Raw genomic sequence first — 21,760 nt, 5'->3', positions numbered from 1 at the left:
CCGCAGGTGATTCGACTTATGATTAGTACCTGGGTTATTCTTGTTGTGTCTTCTTCTTTTAGCCCGTGTTTTTTGCTGGTCACTCTTCTGATCAGGTGGGTGACCTGGGAGAGGGTAGACTGTTAAGGAAAAAAATATAAAGAACGAAAAAAGGTCCTCGGGCTTTCATATTTTATTATACAAGCTTATATTGCGCGTACAAGAATGTCTTCCCAGCAACGCATTTCTTGTTTAGAGTTGAAGCCGGCTTCAAAGCGATTGGTGTAAGGTTCGTCTTTATAAGGTGACTTTTCTACAATTCTTTTCCACAGTGAAGCATAACCACCTACGGAGGGAACATAGGTACAGAAAGCGGCTTAGACTCTTGTGTTATCGAAAGTATCTCGAACAAATTACATGGCAATTGGCCGCGGAGATGACTTTAGAATTACGCGCAGTTTTATTCATGTTTCGTAGTTGGTTCACGGTGAAGTTGTAAACGTTACAGGATTACTGTCTGCGGTAAATACATGGCCACATCAAGAGGGAGTGCGTTTAGTGAAAACGACGGTAACTCCTTTTACATGAACTATCCGAAAACAAATTACAGTAGAATCTGGATAAACGGAAATCGCCTAAACAGAATTTTTGCTTAAACGGAGGAAAAAGTTGGTTGGTTTTCTATTCAGATAACACTAAAAAAACTTTTGGTAATCGGAACTAAAATTTACGCGTCACCGTGTGAACGGAACTGAAAATGAAATTTCTTCTCAGACCCATTGCCATGGGCACCAGCTGCTGAAGATCCTGATCCTGAAGATAGAGTTGCAAGGGACACACAAAAAAAATTGACGCATTTTTTAGTGCACAGTGACTAATTGTTGCCAAATAAACTTTGTAAATGCTCTGCCTTAATCTCATGTAATTTTCTTGCTTTCTCAAAAACTACCAGCTACATTAACCTCCTAGTGCTTAGAGTTCCGTGAAATGATATTAAGGGTGTGTACGCACATAAGTTTGCACTTTTGCACTTCTTGCAGTAAACAGAACTTCAGGTAATTGGAACTCATTTTGTCCCTTGAAGTTGCTTTTATTGAAAGTGTGCTGTGTTTGACAATTAGCCTGTAAGACGACTATACATCACGCATCTTCGCTGGCCATCATTCTTCAGAGAGTGGGCGGGAACTGCAATATCACGCTGCCGCGAATTTACTTCGAATCTTCCCTGTCCAAGATTGTTTCCCAAAGGTAGATGCGACCGGTAACAGACCCTAGTCAGACTCCCAATTCGGAAAAATGGCGAACAGTGAACATTCCCATGACGTTCGAGAATCGCTCCACCACCGCCAAATTTACCGCGGCCTCATCAAGGTCGAGCTAGATGAATAGAATTAAACCTTAATAAAGGGGTCTGTTTCGAACCAGCAAAGGTTACTAATGAAAAAACGCAGGCAAAACAAAATGAGCGTTCATCGCTTTCCACTCGCCAATATTTCTCGGAGGCCTCAAATGCAACACGGCCATCGTGAAGGCCACAAGTAACCATCCCAAAGGAACGATATTGCTGCTAACGTAACAGATGGGCGTAGGCTTTATTTACATGGCGTGTGAAATTACAGGAAAGACGTGGTAAAAATGAGGCCAGTGAGCAGCGGGCCGGGAACACTTTCTTCTCCTTTTTCTTCTACGTGGGAGGGTGCGCGCTCGATCCATATCCACTGCCATTCACGTTGCACAAGCCACTGGCCGCTGGCCAAGGTAACAGTTACACAACATAGCAATCGTTGTGTGCCTACCAGTGTAACAATATGCTTCAACGGACATCATCTTGGCTACATAGCCTGGCTAACTGCGCTCCGCATTCCTTCGTGTGCCAAGCCACAGTAAAATTGCTGACGTGAAATGCGGTCGGTCATATCGCGGCTAGCACAAGTTGCCCTGGCTGAATCCCCGCACCTGAATAAGCCATCTTCAGAAAAAACCTTCCTCCCAGATGGCACTCCCAGAAGCCCTCCCAGATGGCGCTGCTATATAGTCATCCACGAATCGTTGTCCGCCGTTGCTTTGTTTTTGAGCGTGTTTGCACCGGTCTTGTTTTTGTTACTGTGAAAAGTGATCGTCTCGTAAAACCTGGGGTATCCTCGACAAACAGGGTCAGGTAAGACAACCCCGCTTACGCCAATCGGCTAGTGTCCTGTCAAACAACTTGAAAGCGGCGGAGTGCTGTGCAGCTAAAACAAGCATAGGGCGCCCAGTACCAACAGCAGTGCACATCGGTACTTCTAAGCTTACGTGCGTTTCGTAACTTTCATTGTTTATCGCAACATTCTTACTGCTGTAAAATGAATATGCATTACACTTAAGCGCAAATAGATCGTTCGGAAAGCCCATAGGCCGTGCCTAATTGGCGTTTGCTTTTCCGGTCCTCAGCTAATCGCGCAGCTGGGCTCATATGACATCATAGGTTCTGTTGCGGGAAATGAGCTAGTGGGTCGCATGGCCATTCTGTTTTTTCCTAGTTATGTAGCTTATTTGAGCAAAGTGTGCGTTAACAGTGGCGTTAGTATGATTCTATCGAGGGAATCTTTTGAATGAACCGAATTTGTGTTTTGTCCTCATGGCTCCTTTAAAAACTAATTTTACGGTTTTCCGTTAACCAACGCTATTGGGCCGATTCGTCATTTCGGAAAAGTTCTCCAATAAATTTTTCACTTATTGATGAATGTAATTTATTTTTGAAAATACATGGTACTAACACAAATACGGAAAATCAATTTTAAGTATTTCGCCCTACGACGCTAGTAAAAAGGCGAAAGAAAAAAAGCGGAAAGAATAAAGAAAAAGAATGACACGCGTGACGAGCTGAAAAGGCCTAACAGGTGATATGAACGCTTATCCAAGCTGCCCACTCCAACGGCTTCACATTTCATGGGCGCATTCTGATTATAATGTAGGAGCTGAATATTGCTGCCATTTTTGAAAAATACACCCGTGAGAGAGTGAGAGTGCTGTAATAGTTATTCATATATTGATTTTTTTTATCCCAAAGCAGTTCAGGTATAGAACTTGTTTTTCTTCATATAGGTAAGTTATGCAGGTATCTAAACACTGTTTTACACTATTTTCCCATAACACTCACCTCGTATAGAGGCAATCAGGATTTTGTGAAAATTACGTGTTTTAACAAATTACTCAATAACTAAACAGCCCGTTGGAGTGTCCAATTTGTTTTCGCTTGCACATGCTGCCTATACAGTTGTCCAAATACCTCTTTCACGATTTTGCTCTAATACGTGTGTAAAGACGCGAGTACGAATTTTTTACTTGCACTTCTCTGGACGTGGAATCCAGTTCAATTTTCCCGCTTTCGCATAGCTATCGGCATATGTTGAGAGTTTTTGCAACCACGTGCCTCCCCGTAGCAGCCGACGTTAGTATAACATAAAACTGTGACTGACGAGTACCCTTCATACCAACTGAGGCAACACTTGCCATGGGTAAGTAGTCGTTTGAGCGCACCATCGCGGTACAAATTGTTTAGGGAGAGTTCAAATAAAACACGAGGTCCACACTTTTCGCGGTACCGCATGCCTCCGATAGTATCCCGTGTATTCACAGCACGTGGGAGTTCCTAATTGTGTACAAGTTCACGGTGACCAACACAATTAGGATACGAAATAACTGAATAGGTGTTATGCCCAGTAGTGTCATTGGTATAGTGGCCCACGCGGGCATCGCCGGGTACTACCGCTAGTTTTCAATAAATAGAATGCCCTACCTGGGTGAGCGGGTCATGTTTTTTAAAAGTCGTTTAAAATTGCCACACTAAAAAGGGCGTACGCTGAACTTGTCTCAATAAATACATTTCGGAGGCAAAGGCTTTGCACTCAGAAAAGGCGTCTGAATCGTCCTTGTAGCGGCAAGCGCGCACACAACAAAAGATTCGCTTTATCGGAATGGACGTTCCGTATTTAAGCTGCGTGACTGCGAAGTTTCCCGCTTTCGTACTTCTCCCTTCCCGAATCCGCGACCGCAATTGTTTGGGCGTTCTCGGCATTGTGATCCAGGCCACGTCCCCTCCTCGAGCCCTTGAACTACTGTTTTCTTCGCAGAACAACACCGCATTGTCGGCGTCAGTGGTATAGTGGTTAGCATAGCTGCCTTCCAAGCAGTTGACCCGGGTTCGATTCCCGGCTGACGCATTGCTTTTTTTATCGCTGTTTGCAGGTTGAAGCGACAACTAGACAATATTAGCGCCCACAAGCAATCGCCGTGCCTACGTTCAAGAGGAATTCACCGACAAGATAAACGCCAATACCCGTGACAACGTGCACTTTGTATGAAAGAGTGTTAACCCCGGGCATCCCGTGGTACTACCGCTAGTTTTCAATAAATAGAAGGCCCTATTTGGGTGAGCGGGTCATGTTTTTTAAAAGTCGTTTAAAATTGCCACACTAAAAAGGGCATACGCTGAACTTGTCTCAATAAATACATTTCGGAGGCAAAGGCTTTGCACTCAGAAAAAGCGTCTGAATCGCCCTTGTAGCGGCAAGCGCGCACACAACAAAAGATTCGCTTTATCGGAATGGACGTTCCGTATTTAAGCTGCGTGACTGCGAAGTTTCCCGCTTTCGTACTTCTCCCTTCCCGAATCCGCGACCGCAATTGTTTGGGCGTTCTCGGCATTGTGATCCAGGCCACGTCCCCTCCTCGAGTCCTTGAACTACTGTTTTCTTCGCAGAACAACACCGCATTGTCGGCGTCAGTGGTATAGTGGTTAGCATAGCTGCCTTCCAAGCAGTTGACCCGGGTTCGATTCCTGGCTGACGCATTGCTTTTTTATCGATGTTTGCAGGTTGAAGCGACAACTAGACAATATTAGCGCCCACAAGCAATCGCCGTGCCTACGTTCAAAAGGAATTCACCGACAAGATAAACGCCAATACCCGTGACAACGTGCACTTTGTATGAAAGAATGTTAACCCCGGGCATCCCGTGGTACTACCGCTAGTTTTCAATAAATAGAAGGCCCTACCTGGGTAAGCGGGTCATGTTTTTTAAAAGTCGTTTAAAATTGCCACACTAAAAAGGGCGTACGCTGAACTTGTCTCAATAAATACATTTCGGAGGCAAAGGCTTTGCACTCAGAAAAGGCGTCTGAATCGCCCTTGTAGCGGCAAGCGCGCACACAACAAAAGATTCGCTTTATCGGAATGGACGTTCCGTATTTAAGCTGCGTGACTGCGAAGTTTCCCGCTTTCGTACTTCTCCCTTCCCGAATCCGCGACCGCAATTGTTTGGGCGTTCTCGGCATTGTGATCCAGGCCACGTCCCCTCCTCGAGTCCTTGAACTACTGTTTTCTTCGGAGAACAACACCGCATTGTCGGCGTCAGTGGTATAGTGGTTAGCATAGCTGCCTTCCAAGCAGTTGACCCGGGTTCGATTCCCGGCTGACGCATTGCTTTTTTTATCGCTGTTTGCAGGTTGAAGCGACAACTAGACAATATTAGCGCCCACAAGCAATCGCCGTGCCTACGTTCAAGAGGAATTCACCGACAAGATAAACGCCAATACCCGTGACAACGTGCACTTTGTATGAAAGAATGTTAACCCCGGGCATCCCGTGGTACTACCGCTAGTTTTCAATAAATAGAAGGCCCTACCTGGGTGAGCGGGTCATGTTTTTTAAAAGTCGTTTAAAATTGCCACACTAAAAAGGGCGTACGCTGAACTTGTCTCAATAAATACATTTCGGAGGCAAAGGCTTTGCACTCAGAAAAGGCGTCTGAATCGCCCTTGTAGCGGCAAGCGCGCACACAACAAAAGATTCCCTTTATCGGAATGGATGTTCCGTATTTAAGCTGCGTGACTGCGAAGTTTCCCGCTTTCGTACTTCTCCCTTCCCGAATCCGCGACCGCAATTGTTTGGGCGTTCTCGGCATTGTGATCCAGGCCACGTCCCCTCCTCGAGTCCTTGAACTACTGTTTTCTTCGCAGAACAACACCGCATTGTCGGCGTCAGTGGTATAGTGGTTAGCATAGCTGCCTTCCAAGCAGTTGACCCGGGTTCGATTCCTGGCTGACGCATTGCTTTTTTTATCGCTGTTTGCAGGTTGAAGCGACAACTAGACAATATTAGCGCCCACAAGCAATCGCCGTGCCTACGTTCAAGAGGAATTCACCGACAAGATAAACGCCAATACCCGTGACAACGTGCACTTTGTATGAAAGAATGTTAACCCCGGGCATCCCGTGGTACTACCGCTAGTTTTCAATAAATAGAAGGCCCTACCTGGGTGAGCGGGTCATGTTTTTTAAAAGTCGTTTAAAATTGCCACACTAAAAAGGGCGTACGCTGAACTTGTCTCAATAAATACATTTCGGAGGCAAAGGCTTTGCACTCAGAAAAGGCGTCTGAATCGCCCTTGTAGCGGTAAGCGCGCACACAACAAAAGATTCGCTTTATCGGAATGGACGTTCCGTATTTAAGCTGCGTGACTGCGAAGTTTCCCGCTTTCGTACTTCTAACTTCCCGAATCCGCGACCGCAATTGTTTGGGCGTTCTCGGCATTGTGATCCAGGCCACGTCCCCTCCTCGAGTCCTTGAACTACTGTTTTCTTCGCAGAACTGCACCGCATTGTCGGCGTCAGTGGTATAGTGGTTAGCATAACTGCCTTCCAAGCAGTTGACCCGGGTTCGATTCCTGGCTGACGCATTGCTTTTTTATCGCTGTTTGCAGGTTGAAGCGACAACTAGACAATATTAGCGCCCACAAGCAATCGCCGTGCCTACGTTCAAGAGGAATTCACCGACAAGATAAACGCCAATACCCGTGACAACGTGCACTTTGTATGAAAGAATGTTAACCCCGGGCATCCCGTGGTACTACCGCTAGTTTTCAATAAATAGAAGGCCCTACCTGGGTGAGCGGGTCATGTTTTTTAAAAGTCGTTTAAAATTGCCACACTAAAAAGGGCGTACGCTGAACTTGTCTCAATAAATACATTTCGGAGGCAAAGGCTTTGCACTCAGAAAAGGCGTCTGAATCGCCCTTGTAGCGGCAAGCGCGCACACAACAAAAGATTCGCTTTATCGGAATGGACGTTCCGTATTTAAGCTGCGTGACTGCGAAGTTTCCCGCTTTCGTACTTCTCCCTTCCCGAATCCGCGACCGCAATTGTTTGGGCGTTCTCGGCATTGTGATCCAGGCCACGTCCCCTCCTCGAGTCCTTGAACTACTGTTTTCTTCGCAGAACAACACCGCATTGTCGGCGTCAGTGGTATAGTGGTTAGCATAGCTGCCTTCCAAGCAGTTGACCCGGGTTCGATTCCCGGCTGACGCAATGCTTTTTTTATCGCTGTTTGCAGGTTGAAGCGACAACTAGACAATATTAGCGCCCACAAGCAATCGCCGTGCTCACGTTCAAGAGGAATTCACCAACAAGATAAACGCCAATACCCGTGACAACGTGCACTTTGTATGAAAGACTGTTAACCCCGGGCATCCCGTGGTACTACCGCTAGTTTTCAATAAATAGAAGGCCCTACCTGGGTGAGCGGGTCATGTTTTTTAAAAGTCGTTTAAAATTTCCACACTAAAAAGGGCGTACGCTGAACTTGTCTCAATAAATACATTTCGGAGGCAAAGGCTTTGCACTCAGAAAAGGCGTCTGAATCGCCCTTGTAGCGGCAAGCGCGCACACAACAAAAGATTCGCTTTATCGGAATGGACGTTCCGTCTTTAAGCTGCGTGACTGCGAAGTTTCCCGCTTTCGTACTTCTCCCTTCCCGAATCCGCGACTGCAATTGTTTGGGCGTTCTCGGCATTGTGATCCAGGCCACGTCCCCTCCTCGAGTCCTTGAACTACTGTTTTCTTCGCAGAACTGCACCGCATTGTCGGTGTCAGTGGTATAGTGGTTAGCATAGCTGCCTTCCAAGCAGTTGACCCGGGTTCGATTCCTGGCTGACGCATTGCTTTTTTATCGCTGTTTGCAGGTTGAAGCGACAACTAGACAATATTAGCGCCCACAAGCAATCGCCGTGCCTACGTTCAAAAGGAATTCACCGACAAGATAAACGCCAATACCCGTGACAACGTGCACTTTGTATGAAAGAATGTTAACCCCGGGCATCCCGTGGTACTACCGCTAGTTTTCAATAAATAGAAGGCCCTACCTGGGTAAGCGGGTCATGTTTTTTAAAAGTCGTTTAAAATTGCCACACTAAAAAGGGCGTACGCTGAACTTGTCTCAATAAATACATTTCGGAGGCAAAGGCTTTGCACTCAGAAAAGGCGTCTGAATCGCCCTTGTAGCGGCAAGCGCGCACACAACAAAAGATTCGCTTTATCGGAATGGACGTTCCGTATTTAAGCTGCGTGACTGCGAAGTTTCCCGCTTTCGTACTTCTCCCTTCCCGAATCCGCGACCGCAATTGTTTGGGCGTTCTCGGCATTGTGATCCAGGCCACGTCCCCTCCTCGAGTCCTTGAACTACTGTTTTCTTCGGAGAACAACACCGCATTGTCGGCGTCAGTGGTATAGTGGTTAGCATAGCTGCCTTCCAAGCAGTTGACCCGGGTTCGATTCCCGGCTGACGCATTGCTTTTTTTATCGCTATTTGCAGGTTGAAGCGACAACTAGACAATATTAGCGCCCACAAGCAATCGCCGTGCTCACGTTCAAGAGAAATTCACCGACAAGATAAACGCCAATACCCGTGACAACGTGCACTTTGTATGAAAGAGTGTTAACCCCGGGCATCCCGTGGTACTACCGCTAGTTTTCAATAAATAGAAGGCCCTACCTGGGTGAGCGGGTCATGTTTTTTAAAAGTCGTTTAAAATTGCCACACTAAAAAGGGCGTACGCTGAACTTGTCTCAATAAATACATTTCGGAGGCAAAGGCTTTGCACTCAGAAAAGGCGTCTGAATCACCCTTGTAGCGGCAAGCGCGCACACAACAAAAGATTCGCTTTATCGGAATGGACGTTCCGTATTTAAGCTGCGTGACTGCGAAGTTTCCCGCTTTCGTACTTCTCCCTTCCCGAATCCGCGACCGAAATTGTTTGGGCGTTCTCGGCATTGTGATCCAGGCCACGTTCCTCTCCTCGAGTCCTTGAACTACTGTTTTCTTCGCAGAACTGCACCGCATTGTCGGCGTCAGTGGTATAGTGGTTAGCATAGCTGCCTTCCAAGCAGTTGACCCGGGTTCGATTCCCGGCTGACGCATTGCTTTTTTTATCGCTGTTTGCAGGTTGAAGCGACAACTAGACAATATTAGCGCCCACAAGCAATCGCCGTGCCTACGTTCAAGAGGAATTCACCGACAAGATAAACGCCAATACCCGTGACAACGTGCACTTTGTATGAAAGAATGTTAACCCCGGGCATCCCGTGGTACTACCGCTAGTTTTCAATAAATAGAAGGCCCTACCTGGGTGAGCGGGTCATGTTTTTTAAAAGTCGTTTAAAATTGCCACACTAAAAAGGGCGTACGCTGAACTTGTCTCAATAAATACATTTCGGAGGCAAAGGCTTTGCACTCAGAAAAGGCGTCTGAATCGCCCTTGTAGCGGCAAGCGCGCACACAACAAAAGATTCACTTTATCGGAATGGACGTTCCGTATTTAAGCTGCGTGACTGCGAAGTTTCCCGCTTTCGTACTTCTCCCTTCCCGAATCCGCGACCGCAATTGTTTGGGCGTTCTCAGCATTGTGATCCAGGCCACGTCCCCTCCTCGAGTCCTTGAACTACTGTTTTCTTCGCAGAACAACACCGCATTGTCGGCGGCAGTGGTATAGTGGTGAGCATAGCTGCCTTCCAAGCAGTTGACCCGGGTTCGATTCCCGGCTGACGCATTGCTTTTTTTATCGCTGTTTGCAGGTTGAAGCGACAACTAGACAATATTAGCGCCCACAAGCAATCGCCGTGCCTACAATCAAGAGGAATTCACCGACAAGATAAACGCCAATACCCGTGACAACGTGCACTGTGTATGAAAGAGTGTTAACCCCGGGCATCCCGTGGTACTACCGCTAGTTTTCAATAAATAGAAGGCCCTACTTGGGTGAGCGGGTCATGTTTTTTAAAAGTCGTTTAAAATTGCCACACTAAAAAGGGCGTACGCTGAACTTGTCTCAATAAATACATTTCGGAGGCAAAGGCTTTGCACTCAGAAAAGGCGTCTGAATCGCCCTTGTAGCGGCAAGCGCGCACACAACAAAAGATTCGCTTTATCGGAATGGACGTTCCGTATTTAAGCTGCGTGACTGCGAAGTTTCCCGCTTTCGTACTTCTAACTTCCCGAATCCGCGACCGCAATTGTTTGGGCGTTCTCGGCATTGTGATCCAGGCCACGTCCCCTCCTCGAGTCCTTGAACTACTGTTTTCTTCGCAGAACTGCACCGCATTGTCGGCGTCAGTGGTATAGTGGTTAGCATAGCTGCCTTCCAAGCAGTTGACCCGGGTTCGATTCCTGGCTGACGCATTGCTTTTTTATCGCTGTTTGCAGGTTGAAGCGACAACTAGACAATATTAGCGCCCACAAGCAATCGCCGTGCCTACGTTCAAGAGGAATTCACCGACAAGATAAACGCCAATACCCGTGACAACGTGCACTTTGTATGAAAGAATGTTAACCCCGGGCATCCCGTGGTACTACCGCTAGTTTTCAATAAATAGAAGGCCCTATCTGGGTGAGCGGGTCTTGTTTTTTAAAAGTCGTTTAAAATTGCCACACTAAAAAGGGCGTACGCTGAACTTGTCTCAATAAATACATTTCGGAGGCAAAGGCTTTGCACTCAGAAAAGGCGTCTGAATCGCCCTTGTAGCGGCAAGCGCGCACACAACAAAAGATTCGCTTTATCGGAATAGACGTTCCGTATTTAAGCTGCGTGACTGCGAAGTTTCCTGCTTTCGTACTTCTCCCTTCCCGAATCCGCGACCGCAATTGTTTGGGCGTTCTCGGCATTGTGATCCAGGCCACGTCCCCTCCTCGAGTCCTTGAACTACTGTTTTCTTCGCAGAACAACACCGCAATGTCGGCGTCAGTGGTGTAGTGGTTAGCATAGCTGCCTTCCAAGCAGTTGACCCGGGTTCGATTCCCGGCTGACGCATTGCTTTTTTTATCGCTGTTTGCAGGTTGAAGCGACAACTAGACAATATTAGCGCCCACAAGCAATCGCCGTGCCTACGTTCAAGAGGAATTCACCGACAAGATAAACGCCAATACCCGTGACAACGTGCACTTTGTATGAAAGAATGTTAACCCCGGGCATCCCGTGGTACTACCGCTAGTTTTCAATAAATAGAAGGCCCTACCTGGGTGAGCGGGTCATGTTTTTTAAAAGTCGTTTAAAATTGCCACACTAAAAAGGGCGTACGCTGAACTTGTCTCAATAAATACATTTCGGAGGCAAAGGCTTTGCACTCAGAAAAGGCGTCTGAATCGCCCTTGTAGCGGCAAGCGCGCACACAACAAAAGATTCGCTTTATCGGAATGGACGTTCCGTATTTAAGCTGCGTGACTGCGAAGTTTCCCGCTTTCGTACTTCTCTCTTCCCGAATCCGCGACTGCAATTGTTTGGGCGTTCTCGGCATTGTGATCCAGGCCACGTCCCCTCCTCGAGTCCTTGAACTACTGTTTTCTTCGCAGAACTGCACCGCATTGTCGGCGTCAGTGGTATAGTGGTTAGCATAGCTGCCTTCCAAGCAGTTGACCCGGGTTCGATTCCCGGCTGACGCATTGCTTTTTTTATCGCTGTTTGCAGGTTGAAGCGACAACTAGACAATATTAGCGCCCACAAGCAATCGCCGTGCCTACGTTCAAGAGGAATTCACCGACAAGATAAACGCCAATACCCGTGACAACGTGCACTTTGTATGAAAGAATGTTAACCCCAGGCATCCCGTGGTACTACCGCTAGTTTTCAATAAATAGAAGGCCCTACCTGGGTGAGCGGGTTATGTTTTTTAAAAGTCGTTTAAAATTGCCACACTAAAAAGGGCGTACGCTGAACTTGTCTCAATAAATACATTTCGGAGGCAAAGGCTTTGCACTCAGAAAAGGCGTCTGAATCGCCCTTGTAGCGGCAAGCGCGCACACAACAAAAGATTCGCTTTATCGGAATGGACGTTCCGTATTTAAGCTGCGTGACTGCGAAGTTTCCCGCTTTCGTACTTCTAACTTCCCGAATCCGCGACCGCAATTGTTTGGGCGTTCTCGGCATTGTGATCCAGGCCACGTCCCCTCCTCGAGTCCTTGAACTACTGTTTTCTTCGCAGAACTGCACCGCATTGTCGGCGTCAGTGGTATAGTGGTTAGCATAGCTGCCTTCCAAGCAGTTGACCCGGGTTCGATTCCGGGCTGACGCATTGCTTTTTTATCGCTGTTTGCAGGTTGAAGCGACAACTAGACAATATTAGCGCCCACAAGCAATCGCCGTGCCTACGTTCAAGAGGAATTCACCGACAAGATAAACGCCAATACCCGTGACAACGTGCACTTTGTATGAAAGAATGTTAACCCCGGGCATCCCGTGGTACTACCGCTAGTTTTCAATAAATAGAAGGCCCTACCTGGGTGAGCGGGTCATGTTTTTTAAAAGTCGTTTAAAATTGCCACACTAAAAAGGGCGTACGCTGAACTTGTCTCAATAAATACATTTCGGAGGCAAAGGCTTTGCACTCAGAAAAGGCGTCTGAATCGCCCTTGTAGCGGCAAGCGCGCACACAACAAAAGATTCGCTTTATCGGAATGGACGTTCCGTATTTAAGCTGCGTGACTGCGAAGTTTCCCGCTTTCGTACTTCTCCCTTCCCGAATCCGCGACCGCAATTGTTTGGGCGTTCTCGGCATTGTGATCCAGGCCACGTCCCCTCCTCGAGTCCTTGAACTACTGTTTTCTTCGCAGAACAACACCGCATTGTCGGCGTCAGTGGTATAGTGGTTAGCATAGCTGCCTTCCAAGCAGTTGACCCGGGTTCGATTCCCGGCTGACGCATTGCTTTTTTTATCGCTGTTTGCAGGTTGAAGCGACAACTAGACAATATTAGCGCCCACAAGCAATCGCCGTGCTCACGTTCAAGAGGAATTCACCGACAAGATAAACGCCAATACCCGTGACAACGTGCACTTTGTATGAAAGAGTGTTAACCCCGGGCATCCCGTGGTACTACCGCTAGTTTTCAATAAATAGAAGGCCCTACCTGGGTGAGCGGGTCATGTTTTTTAAAAGTCGTTTAAAATTGCCACACTAAAAAGGGCGTACGCTGAACTTGTCTCAATAAATACATTTCGGAGGCAAAGGCTTTGCACTCAGAAAAGGCGTCTGAATCGCCCTTGTAGCGGCAAGCGCGCACACAACAAAAGATTCGCTTTATCGGAATAGACGTTCCGTATTTAAGCTGCGTGACTGCGAAGTTTCCCGCTTTCGTACTTCTCCCTTCCCGAATCCGCGACCGCAATTGTTTGGGCGTTCTTGGCATTGTGATCCAGGCCACGTCCCCTCCTCGAGTCCTTGAACTACTGTTTTCTTCGCAGAACAACACCGCATTGTCGGCGTCAGTGGTATAGTGGTTAGCATAGCTGCCTTCCAAGCAGTTGACCCGGGTTCGATTCCCGGCTGACGCATTGCTTTTTTTATCGCTGTTTGCAGGTTGAAGCGACAACTAGACAATATTAGCGCCCACAAGCAATCGCCGTGCCTACGTTCAAGAGGAATTCACCGACAAGATAAACGCCAATACCCGTGACAACGTGCACTTTGTATGAAAGAATGTTAACCCCGGGCATCCCGTGGTACTACCGCTAGTTTTCAATAAATAGAAGGCCCTACCTGGGTGAGCGGGTTATGTTTTTTAAAAGTCGTTTAAAATTGCCACACTAAAAAGGGCGTACGCTGAACTTGTCTCAATAAATACATTTCGGAGGCAAAGGCTTTGCACTCAGAAAAGGCGTCTGAATCGCCCTTGTAGCGGCAAGCGCGCACACAACAAAAGATTCGCTTTATCGAAATGGACGTTCCGTATTTAAGCTGCGTGACTGCGAAGTTTCCCGCTTTCGTACTTCTCCCTTCCCGAATCCGCGACCGCAATTGTTTGGGCGTTCTCGGCATTGTGATCCAGGCCACGTCCCCTCCTCGAGTCCTTGAACTACTGTTTTCTTCGCAGAACAACACCGCATTGTCGGCGTCAGTGGTATAGTGGTTAGCATAGCTGCCTTCCAAGCAGTTGACCCGGGTTCGATTCCTGGCTGACGCATTGCTTTTTTTATCGCTGTTTGCAGGTTGAAGCGACAACTAGACAATATTAGCGCCCACAAGCAATTGCCGTGCCTACGTTCAAGAGGAATTCACCGACAAGATAAACGCCAATACCCGTGACAACGTGCACTTTGTATGAAAGAATGTTAACCCCGGGCATCCCGTGGTACTACCGCTAGTTTTCAATAAATAGAAGGCTCTACCTCGGTGAGCGGGTCATGTTTTTTAAAAGTCGTTTAAAATTGCCACACTAAAAAGGGCGTACGCTGAACTTGTCTCAATAAATACATTTCGGAGGCAAAGGCTTTGCACTCAGAAAAGGCGTCTGAATCGCCCTTGTAGCGGCAAGCGCGCACACAACAAAAGATTCGCTTTATCGGAATGGACGTTCCGTATTTAAGCTGCGTGACTGCGAAGTTTCCCGCTTTCGTACTTCTCCCTTCCCGAATCCGCGACCGCAATTGTTTGGGCGTTCTCGGCATTGTGATCCAGGCCACGTCCCCTCCTCGAGTCCTTGAACTACTGTTTTCTTCGCAGAACAACACCGCATTGTCGGCGTCAGTGGTATAGTGGTTAGCATAGCTGCCTTCCAAGCAGTTGACCCGGGTTCGATTCCCGGCTGACGCATTGCTTTTTTTATCGCTGTTTGCAGGTTGAAGCGACAACTAGACAATATTAGCGCCCACAAGCAATCGCCGTGCTCACGTTCAAGAGGAATTCACCGACAAGATAAACGCCAATACCCGTGACAACGTGCACTTTGTATGAAAGAGTGTTAACCCCGGGCATCCCGTGGTACTACCGCTAGTTTTCAATAAATAGAAGGCCCTACCTGGGTGAGCGGGTCATGTTTTTTAAAAGTCGTTTAAAATTGCCACACTAAAAAGGGCGTACGCTGAACTTGTCTCAATAAATACATTTCGGAGGCAAAGGCTTTGCACTCAGAAAAGGCGTCTGAATCGCCCTTGTAGCGGCAAGCGCGCACACAACAAAAGATTCGCTTTATCGGAATAGACGTTCCGTATTTAAGCTGCGTGACTGCGAAGTTTCCCGCTTTCGTACTTCTCCCTTCCCGAATCCGCGACCGCAATTGTTTGGGCGTTCTTGGCATTGTGATCCAGGCCACGTCCCCTCCTCGAGTCCTTGAACTACTGTTTTCTTCGCAGAACAACACCGCATTGTCGGCGTCAGTGGTATAGTGGTTAGCATAGCTGCCTTCCAAGCAGTTGACCCGTGTTCGATTCCCGGCTGACGCATTGCTTTTTTTATCGCTGTTTGCAGGTTGAAGCGACAACTAGACAATATTAGCGCCCACAAGCAATCGCTGTGCCTACGTTCAAGAGGAATTCACCGACAAGATGAACGCCAATACCCGTGACAACGTGCACTTTGTATGAAAGAATGTTAACCCCGGGCATCCCGTGGTACTACCGCTAGTTTTCAATAAATAGAAGGCCCTACCTGGGTGAGCGGGTTATGTTTTTTAAAAGTCGTTTAAAATTGCCACACTAAAAAGGGCGTACGCTGAACTTGTCTCAATAAATACATTTCGGAGGCAAAGGCTTTGCACTCAGAAAAGGCGTCTGAATCGCCCTTGTAGCGGCAAGCGCGCACACAACAAAAGATTCGCTTTATCGGAATGGACGTTCCGTATTTAAGCTGCGTGACTGCGAAGTTTCCCGCTTTCGTACTTCTCCCTTCCCGAATCCGCGACCGCAATTGTTTGGGCGTTCTCGGCATTGTGATCCAGGCCACGTCCCCTCCTCGAGTCCTTGAACTACTGTTTTCTTCGCAGAACAACACCGCATTGTCGGCGTCAGTGGTATAGTGGTTAGCATAGCTGCCTTCCAAGCAGTTGACCCGGGTTCGATTCCCGGCTGACGCATTGCTTTTTTTATCGCTGTTTGCAGGTTGAAGCGACAACTAGACAATATTAGCGCCCACAAGCAATCGCCGTGTTCACGTTCAAGAGGAATTCACCGACAAGATAAACGCCAATACCCGTGACAACGTGCACTTTGTATGAAAGAGTGTTAACCCCGGGCATCCCGTGGTACTACCGCTAGTTTTCAATAAATAGAAGGCCCTACCTGGGTGAGCGGGTCATGTTTTTTAAAAGTCGTTTAAAATTGCCACACTAAAAAGGGCGTACGCTGAACTTGTCTCAATAAATACATTTCGGAGGCAAAGGCTTTGCACTCAGAAAAGGCGTCTGAATCGCCCTTGTAGCGGCAAGCGCGCACACAACAAAAGATTCGCTTTATCGGAATAGACGTTCCGTATTTAAGCTGCGTGACTGCGAAGTTTCCCGCTTTCGTACTTCTCCCTTCCCGAATCCGCGACCGCAATTGTTTGGGCGTTCTTGGCATTGTGATCCAGGCCACGTCCCCTCCTCGAGTCCTTGAACTACTGTTTTCTTCGCAGAACAACACCGCATTGTCGGCGTCAGTGGTATAGTGGTTAGCATAGCTGCCTTCCAAGCAGTTGACCCGGGTTCGATTCCCGGCTGACGCATTGCTTTTTTTATCGCTGTTTGCTGGTTGAAGCGACAACTAGACAATATTAGCGCCCACAAGCAATCGCCGTGCCTACGTTCAAGAGGAATTCACCGACAAGATAAACGCCAATACCCGTGACAACGTGCACTTTGTATGAAAGAATGTTAACCCCGGGCATCCCGTGGTACTACCGCTAGTTTTCAATAAATAGAAGGCCCTACCTGGGTGAGCGGGTTATGTTTTTTAAAAGTCGTTTAAAATTGCCACACTAAAAAGGGCGTACGCTGAACTTGTCTCAATAAATACATTTCGGAGGCAAAGGCTTTGCACTCAGAAAAGGCGTCTGAATCGCCCTTGTAGCGGCAAGCGCGCACACAACAAAAGATTCGCTTTATCGAAATGGACGTTCCGTATTTAAGCTGCGTGACTGCGAAGTTTCCCGCTTTCGTACTTCTCCCTTCCCGAATCCGCGACCGCAATTGTTTGGGCGTTCTCGGCATTGTGATCCAGGCCACGTCCCCTCCTCGAGTCCTTGAACTACTGTTTTCTTCGCAGAACAACACCGCATTGTCGGCGTCAGTGGTATAGTGGTTAGCATAGCTGCCTTCCAAGCAGTTGACCCGGGTTCGATTCCTGGCTGACGCATTGCTTTTTTTATCGCTGTTTGCAGGTTGAAGCGACAACTAGACAATATTAGCGCCCACAAGCAATTGCCGTGCCTACGTTCAAGAGGAATTCACCGACAAGATAAACGCCAATACCCGTGACAACGTGCACTTTGTATGAAAGAATGTTAACCCCGGGCATCCCGTGGTACTACCGCTAGTTTTCAATAAATAGAAGGCTCTACCTCGGTGAGCGGGTCATGTTTTTTAAAAGTCGTTTAAAATTGCCACACTAAAAAGGGCGTACGCTGAACTTGTCTCAATAAATACATTTCGGAGGCAAAGGCTTTGCACTCAGAAAAGGCGTCTGAATCACCCTTGTAGCGGCAAGCGCGCACACAACAAAAGATTCGCTTTATCGGAATGGACGTTCCGTATTTAAGCTGCGTGACTGCGAAGTTTCCCGCTTTCGTACTTCTCCCTTCCCGAATCCGCGACCGCAATTGTTTGGGCGTTCTCGGCTTTGTGATCCAGGCCACGTCCCCTCCTCGAGTCCTTGAACTACTGTTTTCTTCGCAGAACAACACCGCATTGTCGGCGTCAGTGGTATAGTGGTTAGCATAGCTGCCTTCCAAGCAGTTGACCCGGGTTCGATTCCCGGCTGACGCATTGCTTTTTTTATCGCTGTTTGCAGGTTGAAGCGACAACTAGACAATATTAGCGCCCACAAGCAATCGCCGTGCTCACGTTCAAGAGGAATTCACCGACAAGATAAACGCCAATACCCGTGACAACGTGCACTTTGTATGAAAGAGTGTTAACCCCGGGCATCCCGTGGTACTACCGCTAGTTTTCAATAAATAGAAGGCCCTACCTGGGTGAGCGGGTCATGTTTTTTAAAAGTCGTTTAAAATTGCCACACTAAAAAGGGCGTACGCTGAACTTGTCTCAATAAATACATTTCGGAGGCAAAGGCTTTGCACTCAGAAAAGGCGTCTGAATCGCCCTTGTAGCGGCAAGCGCGCACACAACAAAAGATTCGCTTTATCGGAATAGACATTCCGTATTTAAGCTGCGTGACTGCGAAGTTTCCCGCTTTCGTACTTCTCCCTTCCCGAATCCGCGACCGCAATTGTTTGGGCGTTCTTGGCATTGTGATCCAGGCCACGTCCCCTCCTCGAGTCCTTGAACTACTGTTTTCTTCGCAGAACAACACCGCATTGTCGGCGTCAGTGGTATAGTGGTTAGCATAGCTGCCTTCCAAGCAGTTGACCCGGGTTCGATTCCTGGCTGACGCATTGCTTTTTTTATCGCTGTTTGCAGGTTGAAGCGACAACTAGACAATATTAGCGCCCACAAGCAATTGCCGTGCCTACGTTCAAGAGGAATTCACCGACAAGATAAACGCCAATACCCGTGACAACGTGCACTTTGTATGAAAGAATGTTAACCCCGGGCATCCCGTGCTACTACCGCTAGTTTTCAATAAATAGAAGGCTCTACCTCGGTGAGCGGGTCATGTTTTTTAAAAGTCGTTTAAAATTGCCACACTAAAAAGGGCGTACGCTGAACTTGTCTCAATAAATACATTTCGGAGGCAAAGGCTTTGCACTCAGAAAAGGCGTCTGAATCGCCCTTGTAGCGGCAAGCGCGCACACAACAAAAGATTCGCTTTATCGGAATGGACGTGCCGTATTTAAGCTGCGTGACTGCGAAGTTTCCCGCTTTCGTACTTCTAACTTCCCGAATCCGCGACCGCAATTGTTTTGGCGTTCTCGGCATTGTGATCAAGGCCACGTCCCCTCCTCGAGTCCTTGAACTACTGTTTTCTTCGCAGAACTGCACCGCATTGTCGGCGTCAGTGGTATAGTGGTTAGCATAGCTGCCTTCCAAGCAGTTGACCCGGGTTCGATTCCTGGCTGACGCATTGCTTTTTTATCGCTGTTTGCAGGTTGAAGCGACAACTAGACAATATTAGCGCCCACAAGCAATCGCCGTGCCTACGTTCAAGAGGAATTCACCGACAAGATAAACGCCAATACCCGTGACAACGTGCACTTTGTATGAAAGAATGTTAACCCCGGGCATCCCGTGGTACTACCGCTAGTTTTCAATAAATAGAAGGCCCTACCTGGGTGAGCGGGTCATGTTTTTTAAAAGTCGTTTAAAATTGCCACACTAAAAAGGGCGTACACTGAACTTGTCTCAATAAATACATTTCGGAGGCAAAGGCTTTGCACTCAGAAAAGGCGTCTGAATCGCCCTTGTAGCGGCAAGCGCGCACACAACAAAAGATTCGCTTTATCGGAATGGACGTTCCGTATTTAAGCTGCGTGACTGCGAAGTTTCCCGCTTTCGTACTTCTCCCTTCCCGAATCCGCGACCGCAATTGTTTGGGCGTTCTCGGCATTGTGATCCAGGCCACGTCCCCTCCTCGAGTCCTTGAACTACTGTTTTCTTCGCAGAACAACACCGCATTGTCGGCGTCAGTGGTATAGTGGTTAGCATAGCTGCCTTCCAAGCAGTTGACCCGGGTTCGATTCCCGGCTGACGCATTGCTTTTTTTATCGCTGTTTGCAGGTTGAAGCGACAACTAGACAATATTAGCGCCCACAAGCAATCGCCGTGCCTACGTTCAAGAGGAATTCACCGACAAGATAAACGCCAATACCCGTGACAACGTGCACTTTGTATGAAAGAATGTTAACCCCGGGCATCCCGTGGTACTACCGCTAGTTTTCAATAAATAGAAGGCCCTACCTGGGTGAGCGGGTCATGTTTTTTAAAAGTCGTTTAAAATTGCCACACTAAAAAGGGCGTACGCTGAACTTGTCTCAATAAATACATTTCGGAGGCAAAGGCTTTGCACTCAGAAAAGGCGTCTGAATCGCCCTTGTAGCGGCAAGCGCGCACACAACAAAAGATTCGCTTTATCGGAATGGACGTTCCGTATTTAAGCTGCGTGACTGCGAAGTTTCCCGCTTTCGTACTTCTCCCTTCCCGAATCCGCGACCGCAATTGTTTGGGCGTTCTCGGCATTGTGATCCAGGCCACGTCCCCTCCTCGAGTCCTTGAACTACTGTTTTCTTCGCAGAACAACACCGCATTGTCGGCGTCAGTGGTATAGTGGTTAGCATAGCTGCCTTCCAAGCAGTTGACCCGGGTTCGATTCCCGGCTGACGCATTGCTTTTTTTATCGCTGTTTGCAGGTTGAAGCGACAACTAGACAATATTAGCGCCCACAAGCAATCGCCGTGCTCACGTTCAAGAGGAATTCACCGACAAGATAAACGCCAATACCCGTGACAACGTGCACTTTGTATGAAAGAGTGTTAACCCCGGGCATCCCGTGGTACTACCGCTAGTTTTCAATAAATAGAAGGCCCTACCTGGGTGAGCGGGTCATGTTTTTTAAAAGTCGTTTAAAATTGCCACACTAAAAAGGGCGTACGCTGAACTTGTCTCAATAAATACATTTCGGAGGCAAAGGCTTTGCACTCAGAAAAGGCGTCTGAATCGCCCTTGTAGCGGCAAGCGCGCACACAACAAAAGATTCGCTTTATCGGAATGGACGTTCCGTATTTAAGCTGCGTGACTGCGAAGTTTCCCGCTTTCGTACTTCTCCCTTCCCGAATCCGCGACCGCAATTGTTTGGGCGTTCTCGGCATTGTGATCCAGGCCACGTCCCCTCCTCGAGTCCTTGAACTACTGTTTTCTTCGCAGAACAACACCGCATTGTCGGCGTCAGTGGTATAGTGGTTAGCATAGCTGCCTTCCAAGCAGTTGACCCGGGTTCGATTCCTGGCTGACGCATTGCTTTTTTTATCGCTGTTTGCAGGTTGAAGCGACAACTAGACAATATTAGCGCCCACAAGCAATCGCCGTGCCTACGTTCAAGAGGAATTCACCGACAAGATAAACGCCAATACCCGTGACAACGTGCACTTTGTATGAAAGAATGTTAACCCCGGGCATCCCGTGGTACTACCGCTAGTTTTCAATAAATAGAAGGCCCTCCAGGCTGAACGGGGCATGTTTTGTAAAAGTTGTTTAAATCTGCTGCACTAAACTGGAACACCTTTAACTTGTCTCAATAAATACATTTTGTAAGCAAAGCGTCTGAAGCGCCCTTGTTCCGGCACACAAACGCAGGAAAATGAAATTTGCTGCATCGGAATGGAAGTCCCATATTTAGGCTGCGTCAAGGCGAAATTTTCCGGTTTCCTACTGCTCCCCGGACGCCACCGATGCCGACAATGCGGTACCGTTCTACGCTGTTTATATAGCGTTCTTCCCATAGCGCGCTTTCATTCATCATTAACTACGCCGGGTAAGACAGCCATGATAACGAAGGAAGACAGTGCAAGAACAAATTTCTTCACTGTATTTGCAAAACAGCAGCCAGTGCCATGGG

General features: G+C 47.8%; 28 non-coding genes across 28 annotated transcripts; all 28 read left to right on the top strand.

The window, feature by feature from the left end:
• The first annotated feature begins 4,109 nt into the window (after nucleotides 1-4,109).
• Trnag-ucc (transfer RNA glycine (anticodon UCC)) lies at nucleotides 4,110-4,181 on the top strand. Its single transcript has one exon. It is a non-coding gene; the product is annotated as a tRNA-Gly (tRNA).
• Nucleotides 4,182-4,738: 557 nt separating this feature from the next.
• Nucleotides 4,739-4,810, top strand: Trnag-ucc (transfer RNA glycine (anticodon UCC)). Its single transcript has one exon. It is a non-coding gene; the product is annotated as a tRNA-Gly (tRNA).
• Nucleotides 4,811-5,366: 556 nt separating this feature from the next.
• Trnag-ucc (transfer RNA glycine (anticodon UCC)) lies at nucleotides 5,367-5,438 on the top strand. Its single transcript has one exon. It is a non-coding gene; the product is annotated as a tRNA-Gly (tRNA).
• A 557-nt stretch (nucleotides 5,439-5,995) lies between these two features.
• Nucleotides 5,996-6,067, top strand: Trnag-ucc (transfer RNA glycine (anticodon UCC)). Its single transcript has one exon. It is a non-coding gene; the product is annotated as a tRNA-Gly (tRNA).
• Nucleotides 6,068-6,624: 557 nt separating this feature from the next.
• Nucleotides 6,625-6,696, top strand: Trnag-ucc (transfer RNA glycine (anticodon UCC)). The gene has a single exon. It is a non-coding gene; the product is annotated as a tRNA-Gly (tRNA).
• Nucleotides 6,697-7,252: 556 nt separating this feature from the next.
• On the top strand, nucleotides 7,253-7,324 carry Trnag-ucc (transfer RNA glycine (anticodon UCC)). Its single transcript has one exon. It is a non-coding gene; the product is annotated as a tRNA-Gly (tRNA).
• A 557-nt stretch (nucleotides 7,325-7,881) lies between these two features.
• On the top strand, nucleotides 7,882-7,953 carry Trnag-ucc (transfer RNA glycine (anticodon UCC)). The gene has a single exon. It is a non-coding gene; the product is annotated as a tRNA-Gly (tRNA).
• Nucleotides 7,954-8,509: 556 nt separating this feature from the next.
• Trnag-ucc (transfer RNA glycine (anticodon UCC)) lies at nucleotides 8,510-8,581 on the top strand. The gene has a single exon. It is a non-coding gene; the product is annotated as a tRNA-Gly (tRNA).
• A 558-nt stretch (nucleotides 8,582-9,139) lies between these two features.
• Nucleotides 9,140-9,211, top strand: Trnag-ucc (transfer RNA glycine (anticodon UCC)). The gene has a single exon. It is a non-coding gene; the product is annotated as a tRNA-Gly (tRNA).
• Nucleotides 9,212-9,768: 557 nt separating this feature from the next.
• Nucleotides 9,769-9,840, top strand: Trnag-ucc (transfer RNA glycine (anticodon UCC)). The gene has a single exon. It is a non-coding gene; the product is annotated as a tRNA-Gly (tRNA).
• A 557-nt stretch (nucleotides 9,841-10,397) lies between these two features.
• Nucleotides 10,398-10,469, top strand: Trnag-ucc (transfer RNA glycine (anticodon UCC)). The gene has a single exon. It is a non-coding gene; the product is annotated as a tRNA-Gly (tRNA).
• Nucleotides 10,470-11,025: 556 nt separating this feature from the next.
• On the top strand, nucleotides 11,026-11,097 carry Trnag-ucc (transfer RNA glycine (anticodon UCC)). Its single transcript has one exon. It is a non-coding gene; the product is annotated as a tRNA-Gly (tRNA).
• A 557-nt stretch (nucleotides 11,098-11,654) lies between these two features.
• On the top strand, nucleotides 11,655-11,726 carry Trnag-ucc (transfer RNA glycine (anticodon UCC)). Its single transcript has one exon. It is a non-coding gene; the product is annotated as a tRNA-Gly (tRNA).
• A 557-nt stretch (nucleotides 11,727-12,283) lies between these two features.
• On the top strand, nucleotides 12,284-12,355 carry Trnag-ucc (transfer RNA glycine (anticodon UCC)). The gene has a single exon. It is a non-coding gene; the product is annotated as a tRNA-Gly (tRNA).
• Nucleotides 12,356-12,911: 556 nt separating this feature from the next.
• Trnag-ucc (transfer RNA glycine (anticodon UCC)) lies at nucleotides 12,912-12,983 on the top strand. Its single transcript has one exon. It is a non-coding gene; the product is annotated as a tRNA-Gly (tRNA).
• A 557-nt stretch (nucleotides 12,984-13,540) lies between these two features.
• On the top strand, nucleotides 13,541-13,612 carry Trnag-ucc (transfer RNA glycine (anticodon UCC)). The gene has a single exon. It is a non-coding gene; the product is annotated as a tRNA-Gly (tRNA).
• Nucleotides 13,613-14,169: 557 nt separating this feature from the next.
• Trnag-ucc (transfer RNA glycine (anticodon UCC)) lies at nucleotides 14,170-14,241 on the top strand. Its single transcript has one exon. It is a non-coding gene; the product is annotated as a tRNA-Gly (tRNA).
• A 557-nt stretch (nucleotides 14,242-14,798) lies between these two features.
• Nucleotides 14,799-14,870, top strand: Trnag-ucc (transfer RNA glycine (anticodon UCC)). Its single transcript has one exon. It is a non-coding gene; the product is annotated as a tRNA-Gly (tRNA).
• Nucleotides 14,871-15,427: 557 nt separating this feature from the next.
• On the top strand, nucleotides 15,428-15,499 carry Trnag-ucc (transfer RNA glycine (anticodon UCC)). The gene has a single exon. It is a non-coding gene; the product is annotated as a tRNA-Gly (tRNA).
• Nucleotides 15,500-16,056: 557 nt separating this feature from the next.
• Trnag-ucc (transfer RNA glycine (anticodon UCC)) lies at nucleotides 16,057-16,128 on the top strand. The gene has a single exon. It is a non-coding gene; the product is annotated as a tRNA-Gly (tRNA).
• Nucleotides 16,129-16,685: 557 nt separating this feature from the next.
• On the top strand, nucleotides 16,686-16,757 carry Trnag-ucc (transfer RNA glycine (anticodon UCC)). Its single transcript has one exon. It is a non-coding gene; the product is annotated as a tRNA-Gly (tRNA).
• A 557-nt stretch (nucleotides 16,758-17,314) lies between these two features.
• Trnag-ucc (transfer RNA glycine (anticodon UCC)) lies at nucleotides 17,315-17,386 on the top strand. The gene has a single exon. It is a non-coding gene; the product is annotated as a tRNA-Gly (tRNA).
• A 557-nt stretch (nucleotides 17,387-17,943) lies between these two features.
• Trnag-ucc (transfer RNA glycine (anticodon UCC)) lies at nucleotides 17,944-18,015 on the top strand. The gene has a single exon. It is a non-coding gene; the product is annotated as a tRNA-Gly (tRNA).
• A 557-nt stretch (nucleotides 18,016-18,572) lies between these two features.
• On the top strand, nucleotides 18,573-18,644 carry Trnag-ucc (transfer RNA glycine (anticodon UCC)). The gene has a single exon. It is a non-coding gene; the product is annotated as a tRNA-Gly (tRNA).
• Nucleotides 18,645-19,201: 557 nt separating this feature from the next.
• Trnag-ucc (transfer RNA glycine (anticodon UCC)) lies at nucleotides 19,202-19,273 on the top strand. Its single transcript has one exon. It is a non-coding gene; the product is annotated as a tRNA-Gly (tRNA).
• A 556-nt stretch (nucleotides 19,274-19,829) lies between these two features.
• Trnag-ucc (transfer RNA glycine (anticodon UCC)) lies at nucleotides 19,830-19,901 on the top strand. Its single transcript has one exon. It is a non-coding gene; the product is annotated as a tRNA-Gly (tRNA).
• A 557-nt stretch (nucleotides 19,902-20,458) lies between these two features.
• Nucleotides 20,459-20,530, top strand: Trnag-ucc (transfer RNA glycine (anticodon UCC)). Its single transcript has one exon. It is a non-coding gene; the product is annotated as a tRNA-Gly (tRNA).
• Nucleotides 20,531-21,087: 557 nt separating this feature from the next.
• Trnag-ucc (transfer RNA glycine (anticodon UCC)) lies at nucleotides 21,088-21,159 on the top strand. Its single transcript has one exon. It is a non-coding gene; the product is annotated as a tRNA-Gly (tRNA).
• The last annotated feature ends 601 nt before the right edge of the window (nucleotides 21,160-21,760 follow it).

The sequence above is a fragment of the Haemaphysalis longicornis genome, unplaced genomic scaffold (genome assembly GCF_048455015.1).
Source record: "Haemaphysalis longicornis isolate Haplotype H1 unplaced genomic scaffold, Haemaphysalis longicornis Haplotype H1 scaffold_28, whole genome shotgun sequence".
Taxonomy (NCBI): Eukaryota; Metazoa; Arthropoda; class Arachnida; order Ixodida; family Ixodidae; genus Haemaphysalis; species Haemaphysalis longicornis.
Note: the sequence above shows the minus strand (reverse complement) of the source record. Positions and strands in the feature narration are given on the sequence as shown.